This window comes from Danio rerio, chromosome 19 (genome assembly GCF_052040795.2).
Source record: "Danio rerio strain M-AB ecotype USA chromosome 19, GRCz13ab, whole genome shotgun sequence".
Taxonomy (NCBI): Eukaryota; Metazoa; Chordata; class Actinopteri; order Cypriniformes; family Danionidae; genus Danio; species Danio rerio.
This window is the reverse complement of record NC_141039.2, coordinates 31,098,948-31,124,255: the sequence shown is the minus strand read 5'-3', so window position 1 is coordinate 31,124,255 and position 25,308 is coordinate 31,098,948. Positions and strand designations below refer to the sequence as shown.

The following is a 25,308-nucleotide window of genomic DNA, read 5'->3' as shown; positions in this document are numbered from 1 at the left end:
CCAATAGAATAACAGAATATTATAAGGCTGTAAAATAAACTAATAAAAGTGCTGACGATTGTGATAGTAAGTGTTGTATTGTCATCTTTCAGGTTGTATCTCAGCTTTAATGAGTTTTTTAAATAAATAAATTAAAAACAAAACTTTCCATCATGACAGCAATAAGATCCAATGGACAACTGACTGCTTTCACTTTAAAATGGTGGAATGGCGAGGCTGTTGCTGGCCGCTGCTGTTGCAATGGAACGTACTATTGAGTGTCGCCTCTTGGTCATTCTAAGCTCTTTGCTTGTGGTGGGAAGAAACCCGGAAGTATAAGATCAACAATGTAAACATTGCAACAACTTGCTGTGGACTACAAACCTCCAGCTGTTGCTGCAATTTCAAAATGCAGATATGGTTTAGACATCACTTTAAGTTTAATTTAAACAATTAAAAGCATATTAGACATTAAAGAAAATCACAGTCTATTTAAGAGTAATATGCTTAAGTGTCCTCCGAGGCTTTAGGGGTCTGTTCTTCGTACCTCGCATAAATGATTTAAGATAATTTGGCAGATCCTGGATTTTTTAATCTTGATCCCTGAGCACATTCTTAAACACCACTGATTTGTGCGTTACGAAGGACAGATCTATTGATCCTCAAAATTATGATCAGCAATGCAACGATTAGCTGACGGTACAGCAGTGTCATTGCATCATCTGATTAATATTCAATTATCCATGTGAGAAAAATGACTTAAAATTCATAATAAGCGTAAATATGTAAGTTTGTTAAATATGATACGCCATAACTTTTCACATTTGTTGTGGGCTGCAGGCTTTACACTTTCATGTGTCAAGTGTTTTTAGTAACCTATTTATAGCGGATTATTCAGTGTAATGACTGGCTGTGTAAATTAATTCTGCATTAAAAAAGGATTTTAATATTGGTGAAGGTCTTTAAAAACTATTGCGAAGCATCAAATCAGCGACATAGGCTATTATCTTTTTAAACGTGAATGACTGAATAACTATTATTCCTTTAAAAAAAACAACAAAAAAAAACCTGTCAAATATTGTGCTTGTTGTCTTTTATAACAGACAAATTGTACTAAAACTGGATCGGTACCTTAATCGGTATGTTTGTATCTAAAAAGTCCATATTGATAAATGTTTTCTTTGAATGCCTTAGTAAGAGAACACTCCTGTGACATTTAATATCCTTCCGGACACTCTCATTCCGGAGTGTAGATTGCGGTTTTATTTTCATATTTTTTAAACTTATATTTAATTTCTTTACATTTAACTTTAGACATAAGTATTAAACTTTAAAAATATCAGCATTCAGTTCATACTTTCAGTATTACTTTGCTTGAAATGAACTAACCTAATTCTGTTTAAATGAAATAAACCTGCTCCCGTGCAGGTTTGAGTAATCAGACCTGTTGCTATCACAACAACTCTCAGATGAGTTTTCAGAATCAGAAATCAGAATCAGAGAGAGCTTTATTGCCAGGTATGTTTAGACATACAAGGAATTTGTTTTCGTGACAGAGCTCAGTGCAACAGAGTTACAGAGACAGAACAAAAAACAGATAATAAATATATTTAAAAAAATAGAATTAAGAAGTGAATGCAAATATACAAATTGACAAGTGTATGTACAGGTATATTACTGTATACAACATTGTATGTGCAGCTGTTATTTTGATGAAGGAAATGATCTTGGATTGTGTCAAATCGTCAATAACCAAATCAACAAATTGAGTAATCCATATACAAAGAACAGACCCTAGTTCATGGTACCAGGTAAACATCGTGGAGTTGCTTCCCTGCTTCAGTCTATTTAACCCGGTGAGCGATAAAACAATGTAGTTCTCTGTAGCACACCTACGTGTTGTCTGTAATAGTGTTGTCCTGGTACTGACGTTTTAAAACTTCCATTTCGCACTAACATTTAAGTGCCACTTTGCATGTTCTTAAACACGGCTGATTTGCCATCGTATACACCAGTGCTCAATAGAGATGACTGGGATTGGCTGTGAAGGTCAAGAATGCAAACACAGATACACAGACACTGGAGCGTTTTACAGCTGCAAAGATCAGTCAATTGCCCATCTGTGTTTGCACTGGGTAAACATCGGTAAAGTGTGGTGAACTGATGACCTTCACAGCCAATCACAGACTTTTCTGTTGAGCACTGCTGAATGCAATGGCAAATCAGCAGTGTTGCGTTCAAAAGCGCTTTAATGTTAGCAGGGCATGTATGTTTTTTTCATTTGTTTCTGTACCGAAATTCAGTATCATGACAGGTCTAATGTAATAAAAGAATCAGTTAATTAACTTGAGTTTGATAAATGGCATCTAAACTGTGTGTTTGGGAAAGAAAACATAAGCTAACTTTTGACATTGCCCTTAACTTAGCTGAAAATGAGGTCTGATATCCCTTTTTATTTTCACTATCTATTCAGAACAGAACTTCTGGTCTCTCTGAAGGCAATGCAACTATAAATTTGTTTCTCTTTCTCTTCGCTTATACTATATAAAGCCAGGTACACAACATTCCTGTGTGACTCAGGTGATGCTTCCGTGTTTCTTCCCACTGCAGTCTCGATTTCGCTTTTTAAATGGCGGCTGCTTGAAATTAGCCTATTAATGGAATTAAGGGAAACCAATCTGTTAGCAGTTTTTAAAAAGTGCAGTTTGTGAAACTTCAAATTAAACACTTTTATTTTTACGTTTTATTGTAGTGCAAGGTGTACAGATGCTTTGATTTGTGAACTAACATACTGTACTAAACCAAATGTAATCCAATAATTGATTCTGATATTGATTGTATTTTAACCAGGCATGGGCCAATAGAAGATTCTGACTGTATGATAATCTTACCCTACTCCCATTAATAGGAAACACACTCATACACTATGGCGAATTTTAATTAATTAATTCATTTTCTTTTCTACCTAATCTGCAGTCTCCACAGCGGAATGAGCCACTAAATTCTCCAGAATATGTTTTATTCAGTGGATGCCCTTCCAGCCGCATCCACACCAATACACTCTCATTTACACACATACATTAGGTACAATTTAGCTCATTCAATTCAACTATAGCGCATGTCTTTGCTGTTGGGGAAACCGGAGGATTCCCACGCCAACACTGGGAGAACATACAAACTCCACACAGAAATGCCAACTGATCCAGCCGAGACTCAAACCAGCGACCTTCTTGGTGTGAGACGACAGTGATAACCACAGAGCCACTATTAGTTTTTATAGAAAATTATGTTTATCTAGTAGTTTTTGACCATGGGCAAAAAATGACATTTTTTCAACTTAAATTGTTAGCTTTGGAAAACAGAAGACTCAAAGATTATTGCTACTGTAAATTAAAAAAATAATAAAAATAATAAAATAAAATAAGTATTGCTTGTTTATTGTATTGAAAATCGCACAAAAATGCTGTTTTCGAATATTATATGAAACAGAAAAGCTGAAATACATGGAAACAATACATTTAAATAAGTTGAAATCTGAAACAGTTTTAAGTAGTTATTTGTTTGACCAACATTTCCACCACATGACATTACTTTCTAATTTAATTACAATAGCTAAAACCAAATGTTATAGCATTCCAAAGAAAGTGAAAAAGCTTTAATTTCTGCTATGATACTGGAGGTGCAAAACTACACTCAATATGTTTGAATCAGGTCTGATACATTGGGCTTTGTGTATTTTAAATGGCAACATTTAATCTAACCAATAATTACTGTCAGTAGGCAGAGGATAGCTGGTCTTTTGTAGCCGTCAGAAGGCATTTAACCACATTATCATTTATGGAAAGTAATCTCGTTGAATGTGTTTTCAACCACTTCATTTACATCTACTTAGCAATGCTCACTAGAAAGTAACCAAATCAACAGAAAATATGTTTTAATACAGGTGTAAACAGGGATTTATTCTCTGTTTCATTCTGAGTTAAGGCTGGTTACACTCAGGAACTGAAATTGAAATTGTGCAGTACAGTTACTGGTTTACAGTCTCTAACACCTTAGTGTAAAAACTAGCAGGTGATTCTCAACATTTAGCTCCAGGTAGCACCAGCCATGTTGATATGAAGAGCTCAAGTTGTGATAAAGATTCCCTGAAGTGCCTTAAAGGTGCCATAGAATGAAAATCTAGATATACATAGACGTAGCTGAATAGTAAGGGTTCAGCACATGGTACTAACATAGCATCTATGGTAATCCTATGAGCGTAAAAATCCCTGGTGAAAAACAGGTGAATCATAACAAAACAGATTCTGACGCTCTATATCATTAATATGCATGGCCCAGCAGTGTTGATTGGCTACTATGTTTCTTATTGAGATTACAACAATGATATTTTTTCTCTATTTTTTAAGTATAACACAGTTATTATATATCCTCTGTATGTGGGACTTTTATGGAAAGTATAGGAATTAGTTATGTTGTTTTGTGGATACAATTTTGGCTAAATTATAACTATACTCAACAAAAGAGACAGACAGAGATGTATTGTGTTGTATTTTGAAGCTATAATGTCAAAGAAAACACAGCTAGGAATTAATATCAACCTCATATTTAATAAAGTGATTTATGGTTCCCCTTCGGGGGGAACTTCAGCACTATAAGTGGATTTGATTTGTAAAATCCACGCATTGGGAGCATTCAGATCAGAAGCCGCTTGTCTGGAGAGTATTGAACGGGCCAATGAATGAATTAATTGGCAGCGTAAGCTTGCGCAGGTGTGCGACATCTGCAATTATCTCAGCATATAAGCACACCTGAAGCCAGCAGACGCCATCCTTTTCGCTTCAGATCCTTTCTGAGTGAGTCGATGAGGGTTCCTCTTGCTGATCAGCACTTCAGAGCGAACGAGTGTGTCTCCCGGTCCAGAGTGGGTCTTCGCGGTGGCAGACGGTCGAGCTGGGTTACTCCCTTGCCTGCGGTTCTTTGGGTCCGGTCCTCCAGAGCGGTGCGTATAGTTGCAAACTTTCCTAAAAGAGCAACACAGTCGTGCAGCACGTCCTTTTCAGGATGGCGCTCCGACTGTGCGTTTCTGGATGCGGGGGTTTCCTGGCTCCGGATGATGGACACGATCACTGCATTGCATGTTTGGGGGTCCAGCATGTTAATGCGGTGCTCGCGGGCGGTTCATGTCGTCATTGCGATGCCATGACCGTTGCACAGCTAAGATCGCGGCTAACTTTCGCAAGAGAGCGAGCCACCCCAGTTGCCTCCTGTTCTAAAAAAGCAGCGGGCGCTCGGGCAGATCTGAGGGTTTCAGCAGGAGATAATCCGCCGCCCACGGGCTCGCGGACCTCTCGCTCCTCACGGCGCTCCATCCAAGCTTCGGGTGGTGAGAGTGATCCGTCTAACCAGATGGTAGCTCTCACACTCGCTGACACCGGAGATCAGATGTCCTCCGCGGCATCGGAGGGTGGGCTTTCACTGTCCGACGAAGATCCGGACCCGCTCGCCCCCTCCGGGCTGGTGAGCGCTGTCAAATCGGATCCTGAAGCGGACATGTTAGCCGTGCTTTCCCGGGCTGCTTCGGCCGTGGGGTTGGAGATGGTTTATCCCCCAGCTCCGCGGCCGGACCGACTAGATGGGTGCTACGTAGAGGACCAGAAGGCGAAGCCTTCGAAGCCTCTCGTCCCCTTCTTCCCGGAAGTGCACAGTAGGCTCACGCAGTCTTGGAGGGCACCTTTCTCTGCCCATGCTGCGTGTGCCTCCGCCCTCACTGCCCTTGACGGCGGAGCTGCCAGGGGGTATGAGGCGATCCCGTCAGTGGAGCGCGCTATCGCGGTCAATCTTTGTCCGCGCGGCGCCTCTAAGTGGCGGGTTTGCCCCGCCTCCCGTCCAAAGCCTGTAGGTTGTCTGCCTCCCTCGGAGCCAGAGCTTATAAGGCTGCGGGCCAGGCTGCTTCTGCTTTGCACGCGATGGCCACCTACCAGCGCTTCCAAGCGCAGGCGCTGGCCGAGCTGCACGAGGGCGGGTCCAACCCAAGCTTATTACATGAGCTGCGCACCGCGACCGACTATGCTCTTCGGACTACTAAGTCCGCCGCGTGTGCGCTGGGGAGGACGATGTCCACACTTGTGGTTCAGGAACGCCACCTCTGGCTAAACCTGGCCGATATGCGCGACGTTGACAAAGTTCGCTTTCTTGACTCGCCCATATCCCAGGCTGGCCTGTTCGGCGACACCGTCGGTGAATTCACCCAGGAATTCAAGGCGGTGAAAGAGCAGTCGGATGCGATGGGCAATGTCATCTATCGGCGTGGCCGTAAGCCCGCTCCGCCCGCCGAGCCATCCACCTCCGCTGTTCCTCGCCGAGGGCGCCCGCCAACGAGTGCTGCCCCGCCCCCGCCTGCGCCTCCGGCCTAGCGGGCGCGGCGTTCACCTCGAAAGCAGGCAGCCCCTCTTGCCCAGGGCGCCGTTAAGTCCGGTAAACGGACCGCGAAGCGTCCCTGAGACAGGCCATCCGGAGAAGAGGAAACTTGCTCTTTCCCCGCTGGAGGGCGGGGCCCCGATAACAACGGTACTTTTCAGTGCCACCAAAACATCAGTAAAAGAGCACTTTTTCCCTTCCCCGGATGTGACTGCACGAGTTCTGCCAGTCCGGGACGCGCTGCCTTCCGGCTCGCAGACTCTACGTGCTTCGCCAGTGGCTCACGAGCGCTGGGGGGACGGTCTCCCTTCCCTCAGCCCTCCAGCCCCCTCTCCGGAGTCAGGGTGCGGAGCCAGAGCGAATCGCTCTCCTCCAGCTCTTCCGCGGGACCCTCGTGATTCCCGGATCAGCACACCCACTCCGCGCTGCCCCACCGCTGGTACGTCAGCGATTGTAGCGATGACTCCATTAGCGAGGGCTCTGCCTGCCTGGTTAGCGTGGGCCAGCCCCTCGCGGTGGCTCATACGCACAATCAGACTCGGTTATGCGATTCAGTTCGCGAAACGGCCCCCCAAGTTTACGGGCGTGTATTTCTCCAGGGTCAACCCCCTGTCCGCCCCTGTCTTGCGAGAGGAGATTGCTGCCCTCCTGGCGAAGGGTGCAATCGAGCCGGTTCCTCCAGCCGAGATGGAGAGTGGGTTTTACAGCCCATACTTCATCGTACCCAAAAAGAGCGGTGGGTCACGGCCAATCCTAGATCTGCGCGTTTTGAACCGCTGTCTGCACAGGCTGCCGTTCAGAATGCTCACGCAGAGGCGCATTCTCCAATGCGTTCGTCCTCGGGATTGGTTTGCAGCCATAGACCTGAAGGACGCGTATTTCCATGTCTCCATTCTTCCACGCCACCGCCAATTTCTGCGGTTTGCGTTCGAGGGTCGAGCGTGGCAGTACAAGGTCCTCCCCTTCGGGCTCTCTCTGTCTCCGCGGGTCTTCACCAAACTCGCGGAGGGTGCCCTAGCGCCCCTTCGGCTCGCGGGCATTCGCATACTCAATTATCTCGACGACTGGCTGATTTTAGCCCACTCGCGGGAGCAATTGATTATGCACAGGGACAAGGTGCTTCGGCATCTCCGCCTACTGGGGCTTCAGGTCAACCGAGAAAAGAGCAAACTCGCCCCCGTGCAGAGGATTTCTTTTCTCGGGATGGAGCTGGACTCGATCACCATGGTAGCGCACCTCTCCGAGGAACGCGCTCGCCTGTTGCTGAACTGTCTGAGGGAGCTCGACAGCAAACTAGTGGTCCCACTGAAGTTCTTTCAGAGGCTCCTGGGGCATATGGCATCCGCAGCCGCCGTCACGCCGCTCGGGTTGCTCCATATGAGACCACTTCAGCACTGGCTTCACGATCGGGTCCCCAGACGCGCATGGCATGCGGGCACACACCGGGTCTCGGTTACTGCGCTGTGTCGCCGCGCCCTCAGCCCTTGGAACGACCCCTCGTTCCTACAGGCCGGTGTGCCTCTAGGACAGGCGTCCAGCCATGTTGTTGTTTCAACAGACGCTTCCAACACGGGTTGGGGGGCCGTGTGTCGCGGGCATGCGGCTGCGGGCCTCTGGAAGGGTGCCCAGCTGCATTGGCATATCAATCGCCTAGAGCTGTTGGCAGTGTTCCTCGCTCTCCACCGCTTTTTACCGGTGCTGGAGCGGCAACACGTGCTGGTCAGGACGGACAGTATGGCGGCGGCGGCGTATATCAACCGCATGGGGGGTATGCGCTCTCGCCGCATGTCTCAGCTCGCCCGCCGTCTGCTCCTCTGGAGTCACCCGCGGCTGAAATCGCTGCGCGCCATTCACGTCCCAGGCACGCTCAATCGTGCAGCCGATGCGCTCTCACGACAGCTGTTACGTCCTGGAGAATGGAGACTCCACCCCGAGTCTGTTCAGCTGATATGGGCGCGATTCGGGGAGGCCCAGATCGATCTGTTTGCTTCCCCCGAGAACGCTCACTGCCAGTTGTTTTTTTCCCTGACCGAGGGCTCTCTCGGCACGGATGCACTGGCCCACAGCTGGCCTCGGGGCATGCGCAAGTATGCGTTTCCCCCAGTGAGCCTGCTCGCGCAGTTTCTGTGCAAGGTCAGGGAGGACGAGGAACAGGTTCTGCTAGTTGCGCCCCTTTGGCCCAACCGGACCTGGATATCAGAGCTCTCACTCTTCGCGACGGCCCTCCCCTGGCGGATCCCTTTGAGAGAGGACCTACTCTCTCAGGGACAGGGCACCATCTGGCACCCTCGCCCCGATCTTTGGAACCTCCACGTGTGGTCCCTAGACGCGAGGAAGACTTAGGTAACCTACCGACTGTGGTGGTTAATACCATCACTCAGGCTAGAGCCCCCTCCACGAGGCGCGCCTACGCCCTGAAGTGGAGTCTATTCACTGAATGGTGCGTCTCTCGCAGAGAAGACCCCCGAAATTGCCAGATTAGTGTTGTGCTCTCTTTCCTTCAAGAGAAGTTGGACAGCAGGCTGTCGCCCTCCACTCTCAAGGTTTACGTGGCCGCCATCTCCGCTTATCATAGCGCGGTAGCTGGCGGCACCGTGGGAAAGCATAACCTGGTCATCCAGTTCCTTAGGGGTGCTAGGCGAATTAATCCATCTCGCCCCCCTCTCATGCCCTCTTGGGATCTCGCCCTCGTTCTCACGAGTCTGCGATCCGATCCCTTTGAGCCACTCGAAAGATTTCTGTCCCTGAAGACAGCTCTGCTGGTTGCGTTGGCCTCCATCAAGAGGGTCGGGGACCTGGAGGCATTTTCGGTCAGTGACTCGTGCCTGGAATTCGGGCCGGATTACTCTCACGTCATCCTGAGACCCCGCCCCGGTTATGTGCCCAAGGTTCCTACCACCCCCTTTAGAGATCAGGTAGTGAACCTGCAAGCGCTGCCCCCGGAGGAGGCAGACCCAGCCCTTTCTTTACTTTGTCCAGTTCGCGCTCTGCGCATTTATGTGGACCGTACTCAGAATTTTAGATCATCTGAGCAGCTCTTTGTCTGTTATGGCGGTCGGCAGCAGGGAAGTGCTGTATCAAAACAAAGATTATCCCACTGGATTGTGGATGCCATTTCACTCGCTTATTCGAGTCGAGGTCAGCCGTGTCCCCCGGGAGTTCGTGCACACTCCACTCGGAGCGTTGCATCCTCTTGGGCGCGTGCACGCGGCGCCTCTCTAACAGACATCTGTAGAGCTGCGGGCTGGGCGACACCCAACACATTTGCAAGGTTTTACAATCTGCGAGTGGAGCCGGTTTCCTCAAGGGTATTAGGTAACCCTTTGGTGATTGAGGAGACAACTCGGTAGGGTGTTGAAACACGCTTGCTGTGCCATTCTCCCTAACACGGAGGTACGTGCGCCTTTTTTATCTGTCAGTAAAGTTCCCCGTCAGGTGAGCCCTGCAGATTCCTCCGTGGCCCCCAGCACTGACTCAGCGGAGGAGTCACTTGCTGGCCCACTACGTTGTAGGTCTGCCCGCTGGTCAGCCCGCGTTTTGGGTATAGGTGCCTGCTATGCGTGATCCCCACTAGGCGATCCCATATGCTTATTCCGCCACGGTTAAGTCCCCCCCCTGGGCGGACCCGTGTCTTCCCTCTCCGCTAACCACTCTTTTGCTATGCGTACTCCCCCTTTTTAGGGCTAGTCCATATGTAAATTCTGCCATCTATCCCCCCCTTGGGTAACGGATGGCCTCCGCAGCGTCCTCCCTATCGGGATTGCACGCTTCCCAACGTACTGTCGTATTCCTAGAATTATCTAGATGCTCACGACTTCCCAAAAAATATATCTAAATCCGTAAAACTTCTGTTGAAGTAGGATAAATTAGGGCCAGGGACACGTTGGAGGACCGCGCCCCCCATGATGTGGGTGCGTCACGCTTGCTTGACTATCTCCTCATCGGGGGTGTTGGTAAGGTGCAGTCATTATGGCGCTTTCAATGGGCTCCCAATGCGTGGATTTTACAAATCAAATCCACTTATAGTGCTGAAGTTCCCCCCGAAGGGGAACGTTCGAGGTTACTAAAGTAACCCTTCGTTCCCCGAGGAGGGGAACGGAAGCACTATACTCCGTCGCCATAATGACTGTCCCTTAGCTGTTTGAAAGTCTCTTCAGCTCAAAAGGATGGCGTCTGCTGGCTTCAGGTGTGCTTATATGCTGAGATAATTGCAGATGTCGCACACCTGCGCAAGCTTACGCTGCCAATTAATTCATTCATTGGCCCGTTCAATACTCTCCAGACAAGCGGCTTCTGATCTGAATCCTCCCAATGCGTGGATTTTACAAATCAAATCCACTTATAGTGCTTCCGTTCCCCTCCTCGGGGAACGAAGGGTTACTTTAGTAACCTCGAACGTTTCTTGACTTCAGAAAAAATGATAGCTGAGTGATTGACACGATTCTTAAATGTTCATTCACACACACTAAGCAGTCTACATGTGTTTGTTAAAAGATACTCTGCAAATTTCACAAGAAACACAATAAATAGAAAAAAAAGATATAAATACCTAATTTATGCCTTAGCATGAAGCTGAATAAATTTATATTCTGTCTCTCCTGTATCTTTCCTCCTAGACATGCATGTGAACAGATAATGCCTGGAGTCGTTGCTCATCAATGCATAGTAAACAGTCTGCATGCACTGTTTTCAAAATAAAAGTCCCACATACAAAGTAAGTTTTGTATAATTAAGGGAGGGAAATAGTGTTGTCTCCCTAAGAAACATTGTTATCATCAAATGCAACCTGGGGTAAGCATATTGATGATTCCAAAGAAAAATAAGCTTGTCAAGTTCAGATTATGTAGAACATGACCTAAATCTTGAGGGCATGCACCGTGAGTCACGCAACAGTCTGTTTAGTGTTTTGATGGTAAATTTTAAACTGATTTTTACACTTGTGCAATTTACACGATAATGAGAAAACAATGGTGTTTGAGACTCACAGTATCACTATTTCTTTAGACTGATTTCTTTTACTAGGCCCAGGTTTTCTTTATAGGGCACTTTTAAATGGATATTTAGTTAGTTCATTTTGTATATTGTGAAATTTACTGCAAAATGTTCACCACATGCGTGGATTCGGGAGACATTTACGCAGAATGCATCTCTGCACTTGAAACACGAAACGTAGCGTTCAGGAATGGTTTAAAACAGTTGTCATGTCAACTTGCTGCAATAAACAAAGCCAAGTCCGTAATCCTTTCTTCTTATTGGCCCACTACTGCTCTAGCACTGAAATATCAGCTGTCAATCACTCAGTCAATGCCTTCTGGCTTGGGATGACAGAAAGTGCTGAAGATGAGAATAAAGATAACACTGACAGATTTTGTTTTAGAAACCATGGCATCTAAAGTTACAAATAATGACACATCTTACCAGTGATCATGTGCTGAATGTTAATCCACCATCTACACTTTTTGAAGAGTGGATAAAATACTTCCATTAGCTTCAAGTCCGCTATGAAAAGTATGTGAGATGGAATTTTCAGGTAACTGTGTGCCACATCTAGCACGAGAGGTTCTGTTTAATCCTTCATTTAATCACCAGATGCTGTCCGCCTTGCAAGTGGCAGATATATGTCAAATTTAACACTACATACACCATTGCAAACGGGCTCACACTGACTAAACTAATATCGCTACTCATGAAAAGTATTGCTATTGACATGACGTATGCATATAATAAGGTACAGTATATGCCATAAACATCAGTGCAATATTAGACACGACCCGTGAGAACAGCAGTTATACCGTTAACAGATTCATTCATGTCAAGCTTTGCGTGCAGGGCCGGTGAGCGCTCCATGTACCTTTTGGTCACTCAGTTATGTTAAAAAAAAAATCTATTTTCTTGTGATAACTAGATTTCGTTGAGACATATTTTCCTCATGCTTGCATATATATTTTTTTGCTTGTTAGTTTGATTAGTGTTGATTTCAAATGCAATAAATATGTTTGTATAAAACTTGTAGTAACGGTGCTTATAAGTGTGACTAAATATTGGCTGATGCGCCTACATTTTTAAAGTTAGGAGCACCAGTGCTACCAAGCAAAAGGTTAATTTCGAGCCCTGACATGTGTAAGTTTGTAATGAGGCAACAAACACATGTACACTGATTTGAATTTTTTACATCTACACATATTCTGGATTGTTTTGGGAAAGTCAAACCAGCATTTGTTTTTAGTAAAAATCTTTTGAAACAATTTAAATGTGTTTAAAGTTCACTTTGAAAAGTTATTTTAATCTTAACTAAAACAGAAACATAGGATGGAGCATAAGGTAACTCATCCCCCCTATTAATAAAGAGCCAGTAGCGTTCCGTTTATATCACAACTGTGTCAGTCAGAGCTGTTGAGCTCAAGCTTATCAAATAACAGCATACATAGTAACAGTATACTGTCTAATAGGAATACTGAGTGCCACAGTTTATCATAATGTGTACATGTGTGTGCAATATACTTTCCCCCTCTGGGCTTGGTGTAGCACAGCGTGTTTCAAAACAAACAAGGAGTTCAGATCAACACAGCATGTCTACCATTTATTATTCTCTTATATTTACAGGTATTTAGGCAAACCCTTATTTTAAACACACGTTTAGGTTAATAAATGACCAATTCCAGCATGTTTAGCATGTTTCAGAGGGTGAGACAATTCAAATAGAATAATAGGTCAGAATAATTGTTGAGAAAATGAAGTACAAAAATGATTGATTAATTTAGCAAGAAATTACATATCTAAAAAAAGTGTTAATTTTGACAGAAAATTTGATTTAGTTTTAGTCTTTTTTGACTAAAATTACATTTTCATATTTTAGTCTTGTGAATCATTTTAGTTTTAGTCTAGTTTTAGTGGACTAAATTTAATTGAATTTTCAAAGATTTTAGTCGACTAAATCCACTGTAGATTTTATGTTTGTATATATATATATATATATATATATATATATATATATATATATATATATATATATATATATATATATATATATATATATATATAAAATATATTTGATTGTTTAATTTGATGTCATGTAATTAAATATACATTTATCTATTCAAAATATTCTAGCTTAAAATTAATTAAAACATTCTTATTAAAATATGGAATATAGCTTTTCCATGGAAGACCAAAAATTAGATATGCATTGTTTGTTTATATCATAAGTAATATGTAAAATATGTGTTGGCAATCAATACACATGTAAGAACAGCAGCCATCTGAAAATGCAGGATTGTGCATTTATTTAGCAAACCCTTTATTTTAACGTGGTAAACTATGCGTCTATTTAACCAGTTTGTTGAACAATTATAAGCCATTAAATCTTTGAAGGCTTAAAATAGCATTGTCAGTCTATAACACGCTTTACTGCTGCAGTTGCTGTTACAGTATATGGTGCTCAGCTGTATAGCACTGATTAAATAAGTAGAGTAATGACATATGACGGCAAATGATAATGTGTTATCTTGCAAATGTGCACTCAGTCTCATGGCTCTGTTAACTCACATATATATGAAGTGAAAGTGAATTATAAAGTGAAAATGTACATCAAAATGAAAAGTGAGCTTCTTTTCAAGGCAGTTTCTTAATCATGTATGTTGTATGTGACTCCATGATAAGCGGAGCGTACAGCACTAAAGTACCCTTAAATCCTTACAGACGTAAGAAATAATCACATCACTTAAATAAAGCAATAAAGCAGTTATCTAAAGCAGTTTTTGTTTGTGGTACAGGTACACTGTAAATGGCAGACAGCACGTGAACCTACGTAAGTCACGTTAGAGGGTAAGCTAAACTCTAGACACAGCTAAAATGAAAATCTAAGGGTGTAAATTCTTTAAATGCCAGCGAGAGGCTTTACCATTTCAGTTAAGGTAAATAAAAAAATGTTTGCTGAATTTCAGGATGCCATGCTGATGTCACATTAGATTTGGTGTTTTTATCAATTTTTTCCAACGCCATACGGTTTACGTGTTTTTTTTTTTTTTTTTTTGTAGCATCCCTATTTTATCCTTATTCGACATTAACTGTGAATTTTTCTTTTCTCTCAGCAACCACAATTAAGTGATCAATATAAGAAAGATACAAAAGAGGGAAATACAAGCTACATTAGCTGCAGAATGAAAAAAAGACTAACAAAACAAAGAAAGGGGTAAGTAAATTACAATTGTATAAAAGTGTATGAAAATAAATGAATGACCAAGAATCTAACACATTTTTTTTGTTGTTACACATATGGAAAGATTTGAGCAATGAGTCAACTTCAATCTAAAAATGTTAAAAAGAAGGGATTGAAGCCATGCACTTTTGTTTATGTAAAAAAAAATTCCACCCATGATAAAAAATTGAAGATAAATTCTTTAGATTTATGTGCAGATTATGAGTAATAACAAATAATTTATTTTAAACTAAAACATTTTTCAAAGGTAGGATGAGTGTTTAAATAATGATACAGGATGAACCAAAATTTCTGAACAAATTCGCACATACAAAATAAATGTATTAAACTTTCATCATCCTTACCAAAAAAATGTACAATTACTCGGAATATGAACATAATTGGAAACAAATGAGTTAGCTGGATAAATTTTATGCAATATTTTAAAGTGGATTTTTTTCGGGGTTTTTTTTAGGAAGAAAGTAACAACCAAGCTTTTCTTCAGTCTATGTTGTTTATTGATGCAGCCCAATGACATTTGCCTCGATTGAACAATACAATTTCTTTGCTAAAGAGATAGATAAATATGCTTATTTAATTTTTTTTTAAATGTATTTTCATTTCAATTCCATCCAGCAATAATGCTGATTCCATTCATATTTTTTGTATTGTATTGAATGACTTTAGACAAGATACATTAAACCTATAGGGATAGCTCTAATATTCTTTGAAGGGAATAGGAAAGTTATGAACAGTCATAAAGCGTTCATAAGACAGTAAGTTACCAAAATCATCAAATAAAGAAAAAAATAAATAAATTAAGCCTCTATTAAACCAATTAGTGTACGAAAAAGATGTATTTTGGTTCAATTATTTTTTAAATGTGTGTGTGTGTGTGTGTGTGTGTGTGTGTGTGTGTGTGTGTGTGTGTGTGTGTGTGTGTGTGTGTGTGTGTGTGTGTGTGTGTGTGTGTGTGTGTGTGTGTGTGTGTGTGTGTGTGTGTGTGTGTGTGTGTGTGTGTGTAGGCATCACACACCAAGATTAATTCTAATGGCATATTTTCCAAAAAAAAAAAAAAAAAGCGTCCCTCGATCACATTCTCATTTTGTTTTCATTAGTCAATGAAAATGACAGTATATTTTTGTTGTATGTGTCATCATCATCACTTAATTTTTATTTAGTTTTCGTCTAGTTTGGTCATTGTTCAACAGTTGTTTATCACGAAAATTAGGACGAAAATCTTTCGCCAACAAAATTAACACTGCTAAAAATTTTAATGTTTAGTTTCTGTTTTGGAGATCACGAGACTAAAGATTACCTTTATATTAACAGATATTACTTTAGATATTAACGCCTAAAACAATTTCATTTTTAATTTACATTATATAAAATAAAGGTGCATAAGTGTGACCCCCAGCTTTTGACCTCACTTTTGAACTACAGTGCAATCATAACAGTCTTCACTGTACAGAGAGTTGCAGTGTTTATTATAACTCTGGAGTATGAAATGATGTAAGAGCTGTTTCACATACACTCACTCACCCAACATTCGTTTCCTTTGCTTCACTGCACAGTGATGCGTATGAGCCTGTCTATAAACGACTCAGTAAGAGAATGAACGAGAGAGAAAATAGATGTTGCTGTGGCTTCATGTCACTGTCAACTGTAATGAAACATGGATATGAATCAAACTCACACACACACACACACACACACACACACACACACACGCACACACACACACACACACACACACACACACACACACACACACACACAGGCATACGAGATCCTCCCAGCCTTCATTAGACTGTACATATTTTCGCATGTAAAGAAGATTTGAATATGAAATTGAAAGAGTGTGCCCACTGAGGCGTGTGTGTACACAAGGCAGCCACGTCCTGAAACTCATCTGTGTGTTCAGTCAGGTAGAGCCATGTTTTTCTCTTTTAAATTGCCACTTCTGCTGTTTTCCCTTGGTAATGACGATGAAAAGAAAAGCAGTGATATATATACGAAGAAAAACACTGAGATATATTTATATATAAAGTGATGTGGAGAGGCTCCGCCGTCCAATAGAGTTTTGAATCTTACCAACTCATTTAAGCACAATTCACGCTCAGATTCCTCGACTGTTTTGCGTGGCAGATGTTAGAAATCTGGTTGTAAGTGCTGAAGTAGGAGTGAATGTTATGCCGGATATTTCTGGATGATTACTTGCGGCGTAAAATTCCCTCGTGCCACATGTCAGTTTTTTCTTCTTTTTTTTTTGTTGTTGAGTGTTGTCTGGTGGCAGGAACATGAAAGTGTGGTGATGTTACACGAGCGAAAGTGAGAACACCATGAAAATAATGAACGCATAGGAGGAAAGGTAAACGAGTCTTAGGAGAGCGCGCCATACAAAATGGAGGGAATGAATCGGAGATGGAAAAAGACTCAGACAGGGTGTAAAATGCAGAGATTTATGTAAATCATTATGCAAATGTGGGGCACCGCTGAGGTAAAATTGCCCTCTTTCCAATCAGAGAATCAAATCCATCACTAACCTGCTGCTAGAGAGGAACGGGTAAGGGAGGAATGGATGGAGGGAAGCTAAATGACTGCCCCATACCCAGAGATAGTGGCTCCCCGCTGGGGGGATAACTGCAGGCTGGGGCCCGTCTCTCCTGGAGCTCTTTGTCACTGAGACTCCCAATCAGCCAGACTTCAGTCTGCCATCGCCTCTGGAGGGCATTAATGACACCTGCTACACACACACACATACACACACACATGCAAATCCCTTCTTTGGGTTCATGCTTCCCCTCTAAGTTGGTTTAAATTGAAAACAGTAATAGCGCTGAGAGAAGGCCAGACACGCTTTTGTCTGTGACATTATTTTTGTATAGGACATTTTTACACCTAGTTCGTTTGGCGCGATGGATTTAGAAACGGCTTTTCGTCAGTTTATGTAGGCATAAGTGGCTATGGAAATCACAGCCTGGAATGGCTCACTTATTGGTAAGTAGGCAATCTGACTCAGCACATGACAGATTTTAGAAGGCAGTATGATCAAAATTCATTATTGAAATACATATTTTGTAATTAAAAATAGTTTTTGGCTGCGGTTATAAAACAATAGTGTATTAAAAATAAATGTGTACCCTAGTGTACCCTTTTCCTTTGTGTTTTTACACTTTTACTTTTAAACAGTATCATAATCCATCCTTTTTTACTTTATAAATCTGTAAAACTTGTATTATGCCGGCCAGTAGTTGTCAATCTAATTCAGCACAATTCCACATTTTAGAAGGCAATATGATGAAAATTCATAATTGAAATACATATTTTTGGGTATGGGTATAAAACAATAGTGTACTAAAAATTGAAACCTTTTCTTTTAGATTTTTACATTGTGAAAATCCATCCTTCTCTAAAAAATGTAAAAGCTGCATTATGTAGTTGGCAATGCCACTATACAATAGGTATGTGCACACACAGTCCTGTAGTTTCAAGTGCTCGTCATTTCTGAATACATTGCACACACATGACATCACCATCTTCATAACACTGCTTATACATTATAGTTTAATCATAGATGATGAAAGAAAAAAAAAGTACTGTGGTTTTAGCATCCTAAAATACCATTTTTGTACAACAAAGAGATAAAATTATATTTATTTATTTAGATTAACACTGAACCTACCTATATAATTGATACATGCATGTAACACTTGCATACATAATTTTTCATTTTAAAACCTTTTCATTTTTGAAATAAAAAAATATGAAATGTTGTATGCATGTGTTACTTATAAATGAAGGATTTACTTCTTTGTTCATGAGTGTGACCTTTAACAACAAATTTAGTACAGTTTTATTTTGGTTTAGTTTCATGTGTACAAACTATGTACTTATCATTACATAAACTAGGTAAGTTACTAAGTAAACTATAAAAAGCGTGAATAAACTGGTTTCTTTGAAAGTGAGAAATTTTAAAAAAGCGAGTTAAGTCATTATAAAGTGGAACCGTTAAGTTGCAGCCTAAGACCGGTTACTCACTGAAGCTAAGCAGGGCTGAGCCTGGTCAGTACCTGCATGGGAGACCACATGGGAAACCTAGGTTGTGTTGAAAATGGTGTTCGTTAGGCCAGCAGGGGCTCTCAACCTGTGGTCTGTGTGAGTCCTAATGATCCAGTAAAGTGAAGGGACACTATACTGTCAGTGAATGCCATCTTTCGGCATCCATCTATGGCATTTTTTTGTAAGAGTAGGGGTGTAACCCCGGTGTCCTGGCCAAATTCCCTTCATTTGCCCATACCCATCATAGCCTCCCAATCATCCCCATCCACCGAATTGGCTCTATCATTGTCTCTCCACTCCACCAATAGCTGGATTGTGGTGAGTGCAATGGCTGCTGTTGCATCATCCAAGGGCATCTTAAATAAATTAATTGCTTTATTACATCGCACTATAGTAAATCAAGAGTTCACACTTAGATACTGCTTGATGCTATTAACAGGTTTGGCAAGCTGTCCCGGGAGAGAACCCTGAGCTCAGAGATAATTGAGCCCAGGGCTCATGCCTGGTCGATGAGCATGTATATATAACTAGACATAATATAAAATAGGTTTAAAATGTACTATATTAAATTGATTGAACCATGGAGGACAATTGTGCTCTTGATTAGATTCAATAAACAATTACTACCCAAAGTAATGGACAAATACACTCCGTGGATTCATTTATTATAATAATAATAATTATAATATTAATCCATTTTTCAACTATCATTTGGTTTTGTCCACAATATACCCAGCTTTATAGCTTCATAATAACCCAGGATATTTTACAGTGTAGCAACCACCCATCAAAGCCCTGACAACCACCCCACAAAAAACTCCTCATAACTAGTTTTACATACTGTACATTTCCCTCTAATCGTCTTTCATGCTGTCAGTTAATTAAAGCTGTTAAACTATTATTGAACAATTACTAATTGCCAATACAACCGATTGGTTAATTTATAATAATAATAATAATCATAATAATAATAATAATAATAATAATAATGATAATTATTATTATTATTATTATCATCATCATTAATATTATATTATTAAATTTTTTAACCAAAAGTTGGTTTTGTCCACATTTTACCTAGATTTAGCTTCCTAATAACCCAGCATATTTTACATTCTAGCAACCACCCCTTAAAGCCCTGACAATCACTTCACAAAAAACCTCCTCATAACTAGTTTTACATACTGTACATTTCCTTCTAATCGTCTTACATGCTGTCAGTTTTATTGAAGCTGTTAAACTATTAATAAACAATTACTAATTGCCGTTGCGTGTTTACATTTCTTTAAATCCTCGAAACGTTTGGACGCATACAAATCAAGTCACGTCTAATGAGCTCAAAACCGCATCCTTCTCTTCCGCAGATCACACAGCAGTCAGTCCAAACCTGAAGATGAAATGAAAAATTCATCCCGTCCCTCAAGATCAAAGGTACACCTTTCTAATCAAAGGAGATTAAAAACTCGCAGTGTGTAATAGGCATGTGTGGAAGTTTAAATTGGTATTTAGTTTGAGGCTGCGCATGCATGGTGGGTTTGTTAAGAGCGAGGGCTGGTGTGCCAGGTGGTCGTGTTGCTCTCTGCGCAATTACAGATAGATCCGCAAAAAAAGAAAAAAAAAAAAAAAGAAAAAAAATTCCCCCAGGAGTCCGGGCCAAGCCGTACACGCTTCCGCTCCTTCCAAACTTGTTTACCTGCTACTGATTTGCCACTGGAGAGGAAAAGGGCTCTGCGTGCCGCGCTCTCCCTCCGTGCCCGCTCCCCTAGCCAACTCATTTATTTGTCCATTTACCCAATGCTTGCCAACACGTCTCTCAGAAACCAAGAAGGACCACGAGGGGGGAGTACATGTAGGTCCTGGGTGAGCCAAGACACCCAGAGAGCGAGCAAAGGCCTGCGAAAGTAGAAAACACAGCACAGAGGCATTTGAAAAGAGGCTGCATCTTTTTCAGAGCGAGTGAATGAAGGAGCGATTTGGAGGGCTTCTGGAGGGGCGAGCGCATGGGTTTTGGCAGCTCCGGGTTGTTTCCAGCTGCTGCTAGTGTGTGGCGTTCCAGTCGTCGTCATTGTTCGGGAGTTTCGCAGATGGTCAGTGAGAGGTCAGGCTGAAATGTGCACAGCAACCTTTCTTTCTCTGTTCTTCCAGCAAAACGGCTCGGGAGATGATGCTAGGAGGCTGTGGATTTAGAGTTTAGGGCTGCTTCTTGGGGTTGAACAGTTTTGATGCTCTCAACAAACAACTTTATTTTTTTGAGCAGAGTTCGCAAATGGCTACATCTATCTATCCATCCATCCATCTAGTCATCTACAGATTCATTAAGTGATTGTTAGAGTTACATGTGGACTTAATATGTACTGTATTTTGCATGAATTTTGTGTCAATGAATCAGTGGGTTTCATTGATTCAATGATTGACTCATTCATTGTTTATAGATTTATTTAATATCTACTTATCTGGTATTGTTTCTTTGATTTGATTTATTTATTTTCAAACACAATATCATACACAAAACAATTCTTTAAACAAAATAGATTTCATCATGGTTGAAATGGGGCGAAGCAGTGGCCCAGTAGCTAGTGCTGTCACCTCACAGCAAGAAGGTCGCTGGTTTGATCCTCGGCTCAGTTAGCAGTTCTGTGTGGAGTTTGCATGTTCTTTCTGCGTTCGCGTCAGTTTCCTCCGGGTGCTCCGGTTTCCCCCACAATCCAAAGACATGCGGTACAGGTGAATTGAGTAGGCTAAATTGTCCGTAGTGTATGAGTGTGTGTGAATGTGTGTGGATGTTTCCCAGAGATTACGGGGAGTTGCAGGGGTTGCGGCTGGAAGGGCATCGGCTGCATAAAAACTTGCTGGATAAGTTGGCGGTTCATTCCGCTGTGGCGACTCCAGATTATTAAAGGGACTAAACAAGAAAATGAATGCATGCTTATTATTTTCCCCACCATTACCACACACATCATTCATCTATTACTTCAACTTATTTTTTTCTTTTACTTATCTCTTCTTTAGAGATATACATGAGCGTTACATGAGACATAGTTCATACTTTTGGCATCTTTGATGTATAATATGGTTATTTCACCATTTGTATATTTACATTTTATAAAATAAACCCAAAAAATACATAGTATTGCAAACAGCCATTAACTGAAATTTCATCATATCTTTATTTATATCTTTAATAATATTCATTTTTGAATCACCTCTATAAACATATATCTTTAATGATGATAGCAAATATACAGATTATTCAACTTGAATTATTTCAACTGTATATATATATATATATATATATATATATATATATATATATATATATATATATATATATATATATATATATTTTTTTTTTTTTTTTTTTTTTTTTTTTTTTCCAAATAATGTTTAACAGAGCAAGGAAATTTTCACAGTGTGTCTGGTAATACTTTTTCTTCTAAAGAAGGTCTTATTTGTTTATTTCGGTTAGAATAAAATAATTATTATTTATTTATTTTTTTAATGAACCATTTTAAGGTCAAAATTTTTAGCCTCTTTGTGCATTTTCCCCCCGACTGTCTTCAGAACAAACCATTGTTAAACAATAACTTGCCTAATTACCCTAACAAGCCTAGTTAACCTAATTAACCTAGTCAAGCCTTTAAATGTCACTTTAAGCTGTATAGAAGTGTCTTGAAAAATATCTAGTAAAATATTATTTACTGTCATCATGGCAAAGATAAAATTAATAAGTTATTAGAAATTAGTTATTAAAACACTAATTTGCTGCCTTTTAGATCAATATACAGTAAATTTATATATACCACTTTATTAGGTACATCTTACTAGTACCAGGTTGGACCCCCTTTTGCCTTCAGAACTGCCTTAATCCTTCGTGGCATAGATTCAACAAGCTACTGCAAATATTCCTCAGAGATTTTGGTCCATATTGACATGATAGCATCACGCCTTGGCTTACAGATTTGTTGGGTGCACATCCATGATGCGAATCTCCTGTTCCACCACATAGGTGCTCTATTGGAATTAGTTCTTTTGACTGTGGAGGCCATTTGAGTACAGTGAACTCATTTTAATGTTCAAGAAACCCGTTTGAGATAATTCACACTTTACGACATGCCATGTCATCCTGCTGGAAGCCATCAGAAGATGGGTACACTGTGGTCATAAAGGGATGGAGGCTGTGGTGTTGGCACGATGCTCAATTGGTACAAATGGGCCCAAAGTGTACCAAGAAAATATCCCCCACACCATTACACCACCAGCCTGAACTGTTGATACAAAGCAGGATGGATCCATGCTGTTATGTTGTTGATGTCAAATTCGGACTCTACCATCGAAATGTTGTTGCAAAAATCAAGACTCATCAGACCGGGCAACGTTTTTCCAATTTCTGTTGTCCAATTTTGTTGAGCTTGTGCAAATTGTAGCCTCAGTTTCCTGTTCTTAGCTGACAGGAGTGGCACAGTGGTCTTCTGCTGCTGTAGCCCATCCGCCTCAGAGTTCAACACATTGTGTGCTCAGAGATGCTCTTCTGCATACCTCTATTGGAACAAGTGGTTATTTGAGTTATAGTTGCCCATTTATATGCTCGAACCAGTCTGGCCATTCTCCTCTGACCTCTGGCATCAAGGCATTTGTGCCCACAGAAGCGCCGCTCACTGGATATTTTCTCATATTCAGACCATTCTCTGTAAGCCCTATAGATGGTTTTGTGTGAAAATCCCTGTAGATCAGAAGTTTCTAAAATAGTCAGCCATGTTCAAAGTCACTTAGGTCCCCCTTATTCCCCATTCTAATGCTCAGTTTAAACTGCCCAGATCGCCTTGACTATGTCTAAGTGCCTAAATGCATTGAGTTGCTGCCTTGTGATTATGAGCAGTTGGACAGATTTACCTAATAAAGTGTCCGGTGTGTGTATGTGTGTGTGTTACTAAAAAACATTTTGCTTTCACCAAGTTTTTGGCATTTTTAAATGAATGTTTTCTATATTTCTAAAATATTTTTATTTGTTTTTACAAATATTAGAGAACATGAGATTAATTTTTCATGAGTTTTATTTTGATTATTTTCTAACTTATTTTGGATGAGCTTAAATAATTAATTTGGAAATGTTTCAACTAAACGTTCAAGAAATCCTAGGGAAGTCACTTCAGGCACCATGTAACCACCATAGACATTGTGTAATGTTGGATTACACCGTGTTGTTTAAATTCTACATAACTCTTGCTTTGTCTCTACAATGCATATGACACATTGACAAGCCTTCACTTCTTATTCCTGAGCGCTGGATATACGTTAGTCCAGTTATTGCACTAAAACAGTCACTGTGATGTCAGGTTAGGTTAGTCACATGTGCTTTTGTCTTTTTTTCCACTCCATTTAAAGGACATTAAGTCAGACTAGCTTTACAGTTGAAGGTTTGTGCTCCTGTATTGCATATATAATGTATATATGTCATACTTTTCTTCCGAATGTTGGAAGTTCCTGGTACTGACAGTCAGGTTTCTTCTAATAATCCCCAAAGGTCCTTCATAGCCGACAGCCAGCGTCCTACTCTCTTCTGTCACAATGTCTTTATTTTATCATTGTATATCCCCGTTTTTCAGAAACATTGTTGATGGCCACACACTCGCCTGACAAATTACAGTACACCTACATTTAAGCCAAGACACTCCAGGCAAAAACACTGTTTCTTCATACACCTGTCAGTTTTGAGATTTTAGCCTTTTGGCATTTCATGAAGTATTTTTTTTTTTCAGTCTAACGTAAAGAAAACATACAAAAAATGCTCTTAACTCAATTTCAGTTAACACAGGTGCATCAGTGGTAATTTATAGATGAACAAATAACAAGTAAATAAAGTATGAAACCCCAAAACGCCTCACCATGCCATTTTTGTGGCATTTAGGCATTAAACGATTAACTCAGATTTAATGTATTTTTAACCTTTTTCAGTGCTGTTGAACTCTACAGAAATGCTGGTCCTAAAGGAGCGGGTCACTTGCGTCGTGTCAGACACTTTAAAATTAGTAAACTAAAAAGGTTCAAGAGTACTTTTATTGAAATTTTAACAGGTGTGTGTGTGTGTGTGTGTGTGTGTGTGTGTGTGTGTGTGTGTGTGTGTGTGTGTGTGTGTGTGTGTGTGTGTGTGTGAGCATCAGTTAGGAGAATGTTAGCATCTGTCAGCTTTTATTGTAGGGAAAACCGGATAAATTTGAGCTTTTTTTTCTGCTAATTTCATCTTCTGAGTTTAAAACAATTAGTTTGGTTGTATCAAAATCGATGATGTGATAATAATCTGCTAGTGGAGTAATGATGTGTCAGTTTCAGAGTTGTTGTATCTTATGAGAAGACCCTGCTTCTTAATTATACATGAGAGCACGTGCCTTCCGAAAGCAAGGCAGACCTGCCAAGCTGTGTCCCAATGACTGGGTGAGATCGTGTCTGCACACAGCACAGGTCGTATGTGTTTGTTTCCATGATTCAAAGGGTTTGTTGCATGTTCTTCCTCGCAATGCTGTCAGGGCCGATACAGCAAAGCTGTTGGTTACACCAAGCATGTTTCTCAAGAGAGTTGTATGAGAATTGGAGACTGGCAGACTTTTATCAGTTAAGTTTGTTACTATACAGACATATAGCCTATATCCGGGCTGCCA

The 25,308-nt window shown here is 41.1% G+C and overlaps 1 protein-coding gene across 40 annotated transcripts in view; it reads left to right on the top strand.

The window, feature by feature from the left end:
- The window catches only part of LOC137488526 (uncharacterized), a 250,769-nt gene that overhangs the window by 105,246 nt on the left and 120,215 nt on the right, over positions 1–25,308 (top strand). For 10 of the 40 annotated variants that reach the window (XR_015516882.1, XR_015516884.1, XR_015516876.1 and 7 more), the window contains one exon: positions 20,020–20,086. The exons of 21 other annotated variants lie outside the window; for them this stretch is intronic. The gene's annotated coding sequence lies outside the window, so the exon portion shown is untranslated. Of the gene's footprint in view, positions 1–17,411; positions 17,594–20,019; positions 20,087–25,308 lie in introns of those variants that run through there. 9 more of the 40 variants (XR_015516891.1, XR_015516897.1, XR_015516895.1 and 6 more) reach the window with 1 other exon arrangement.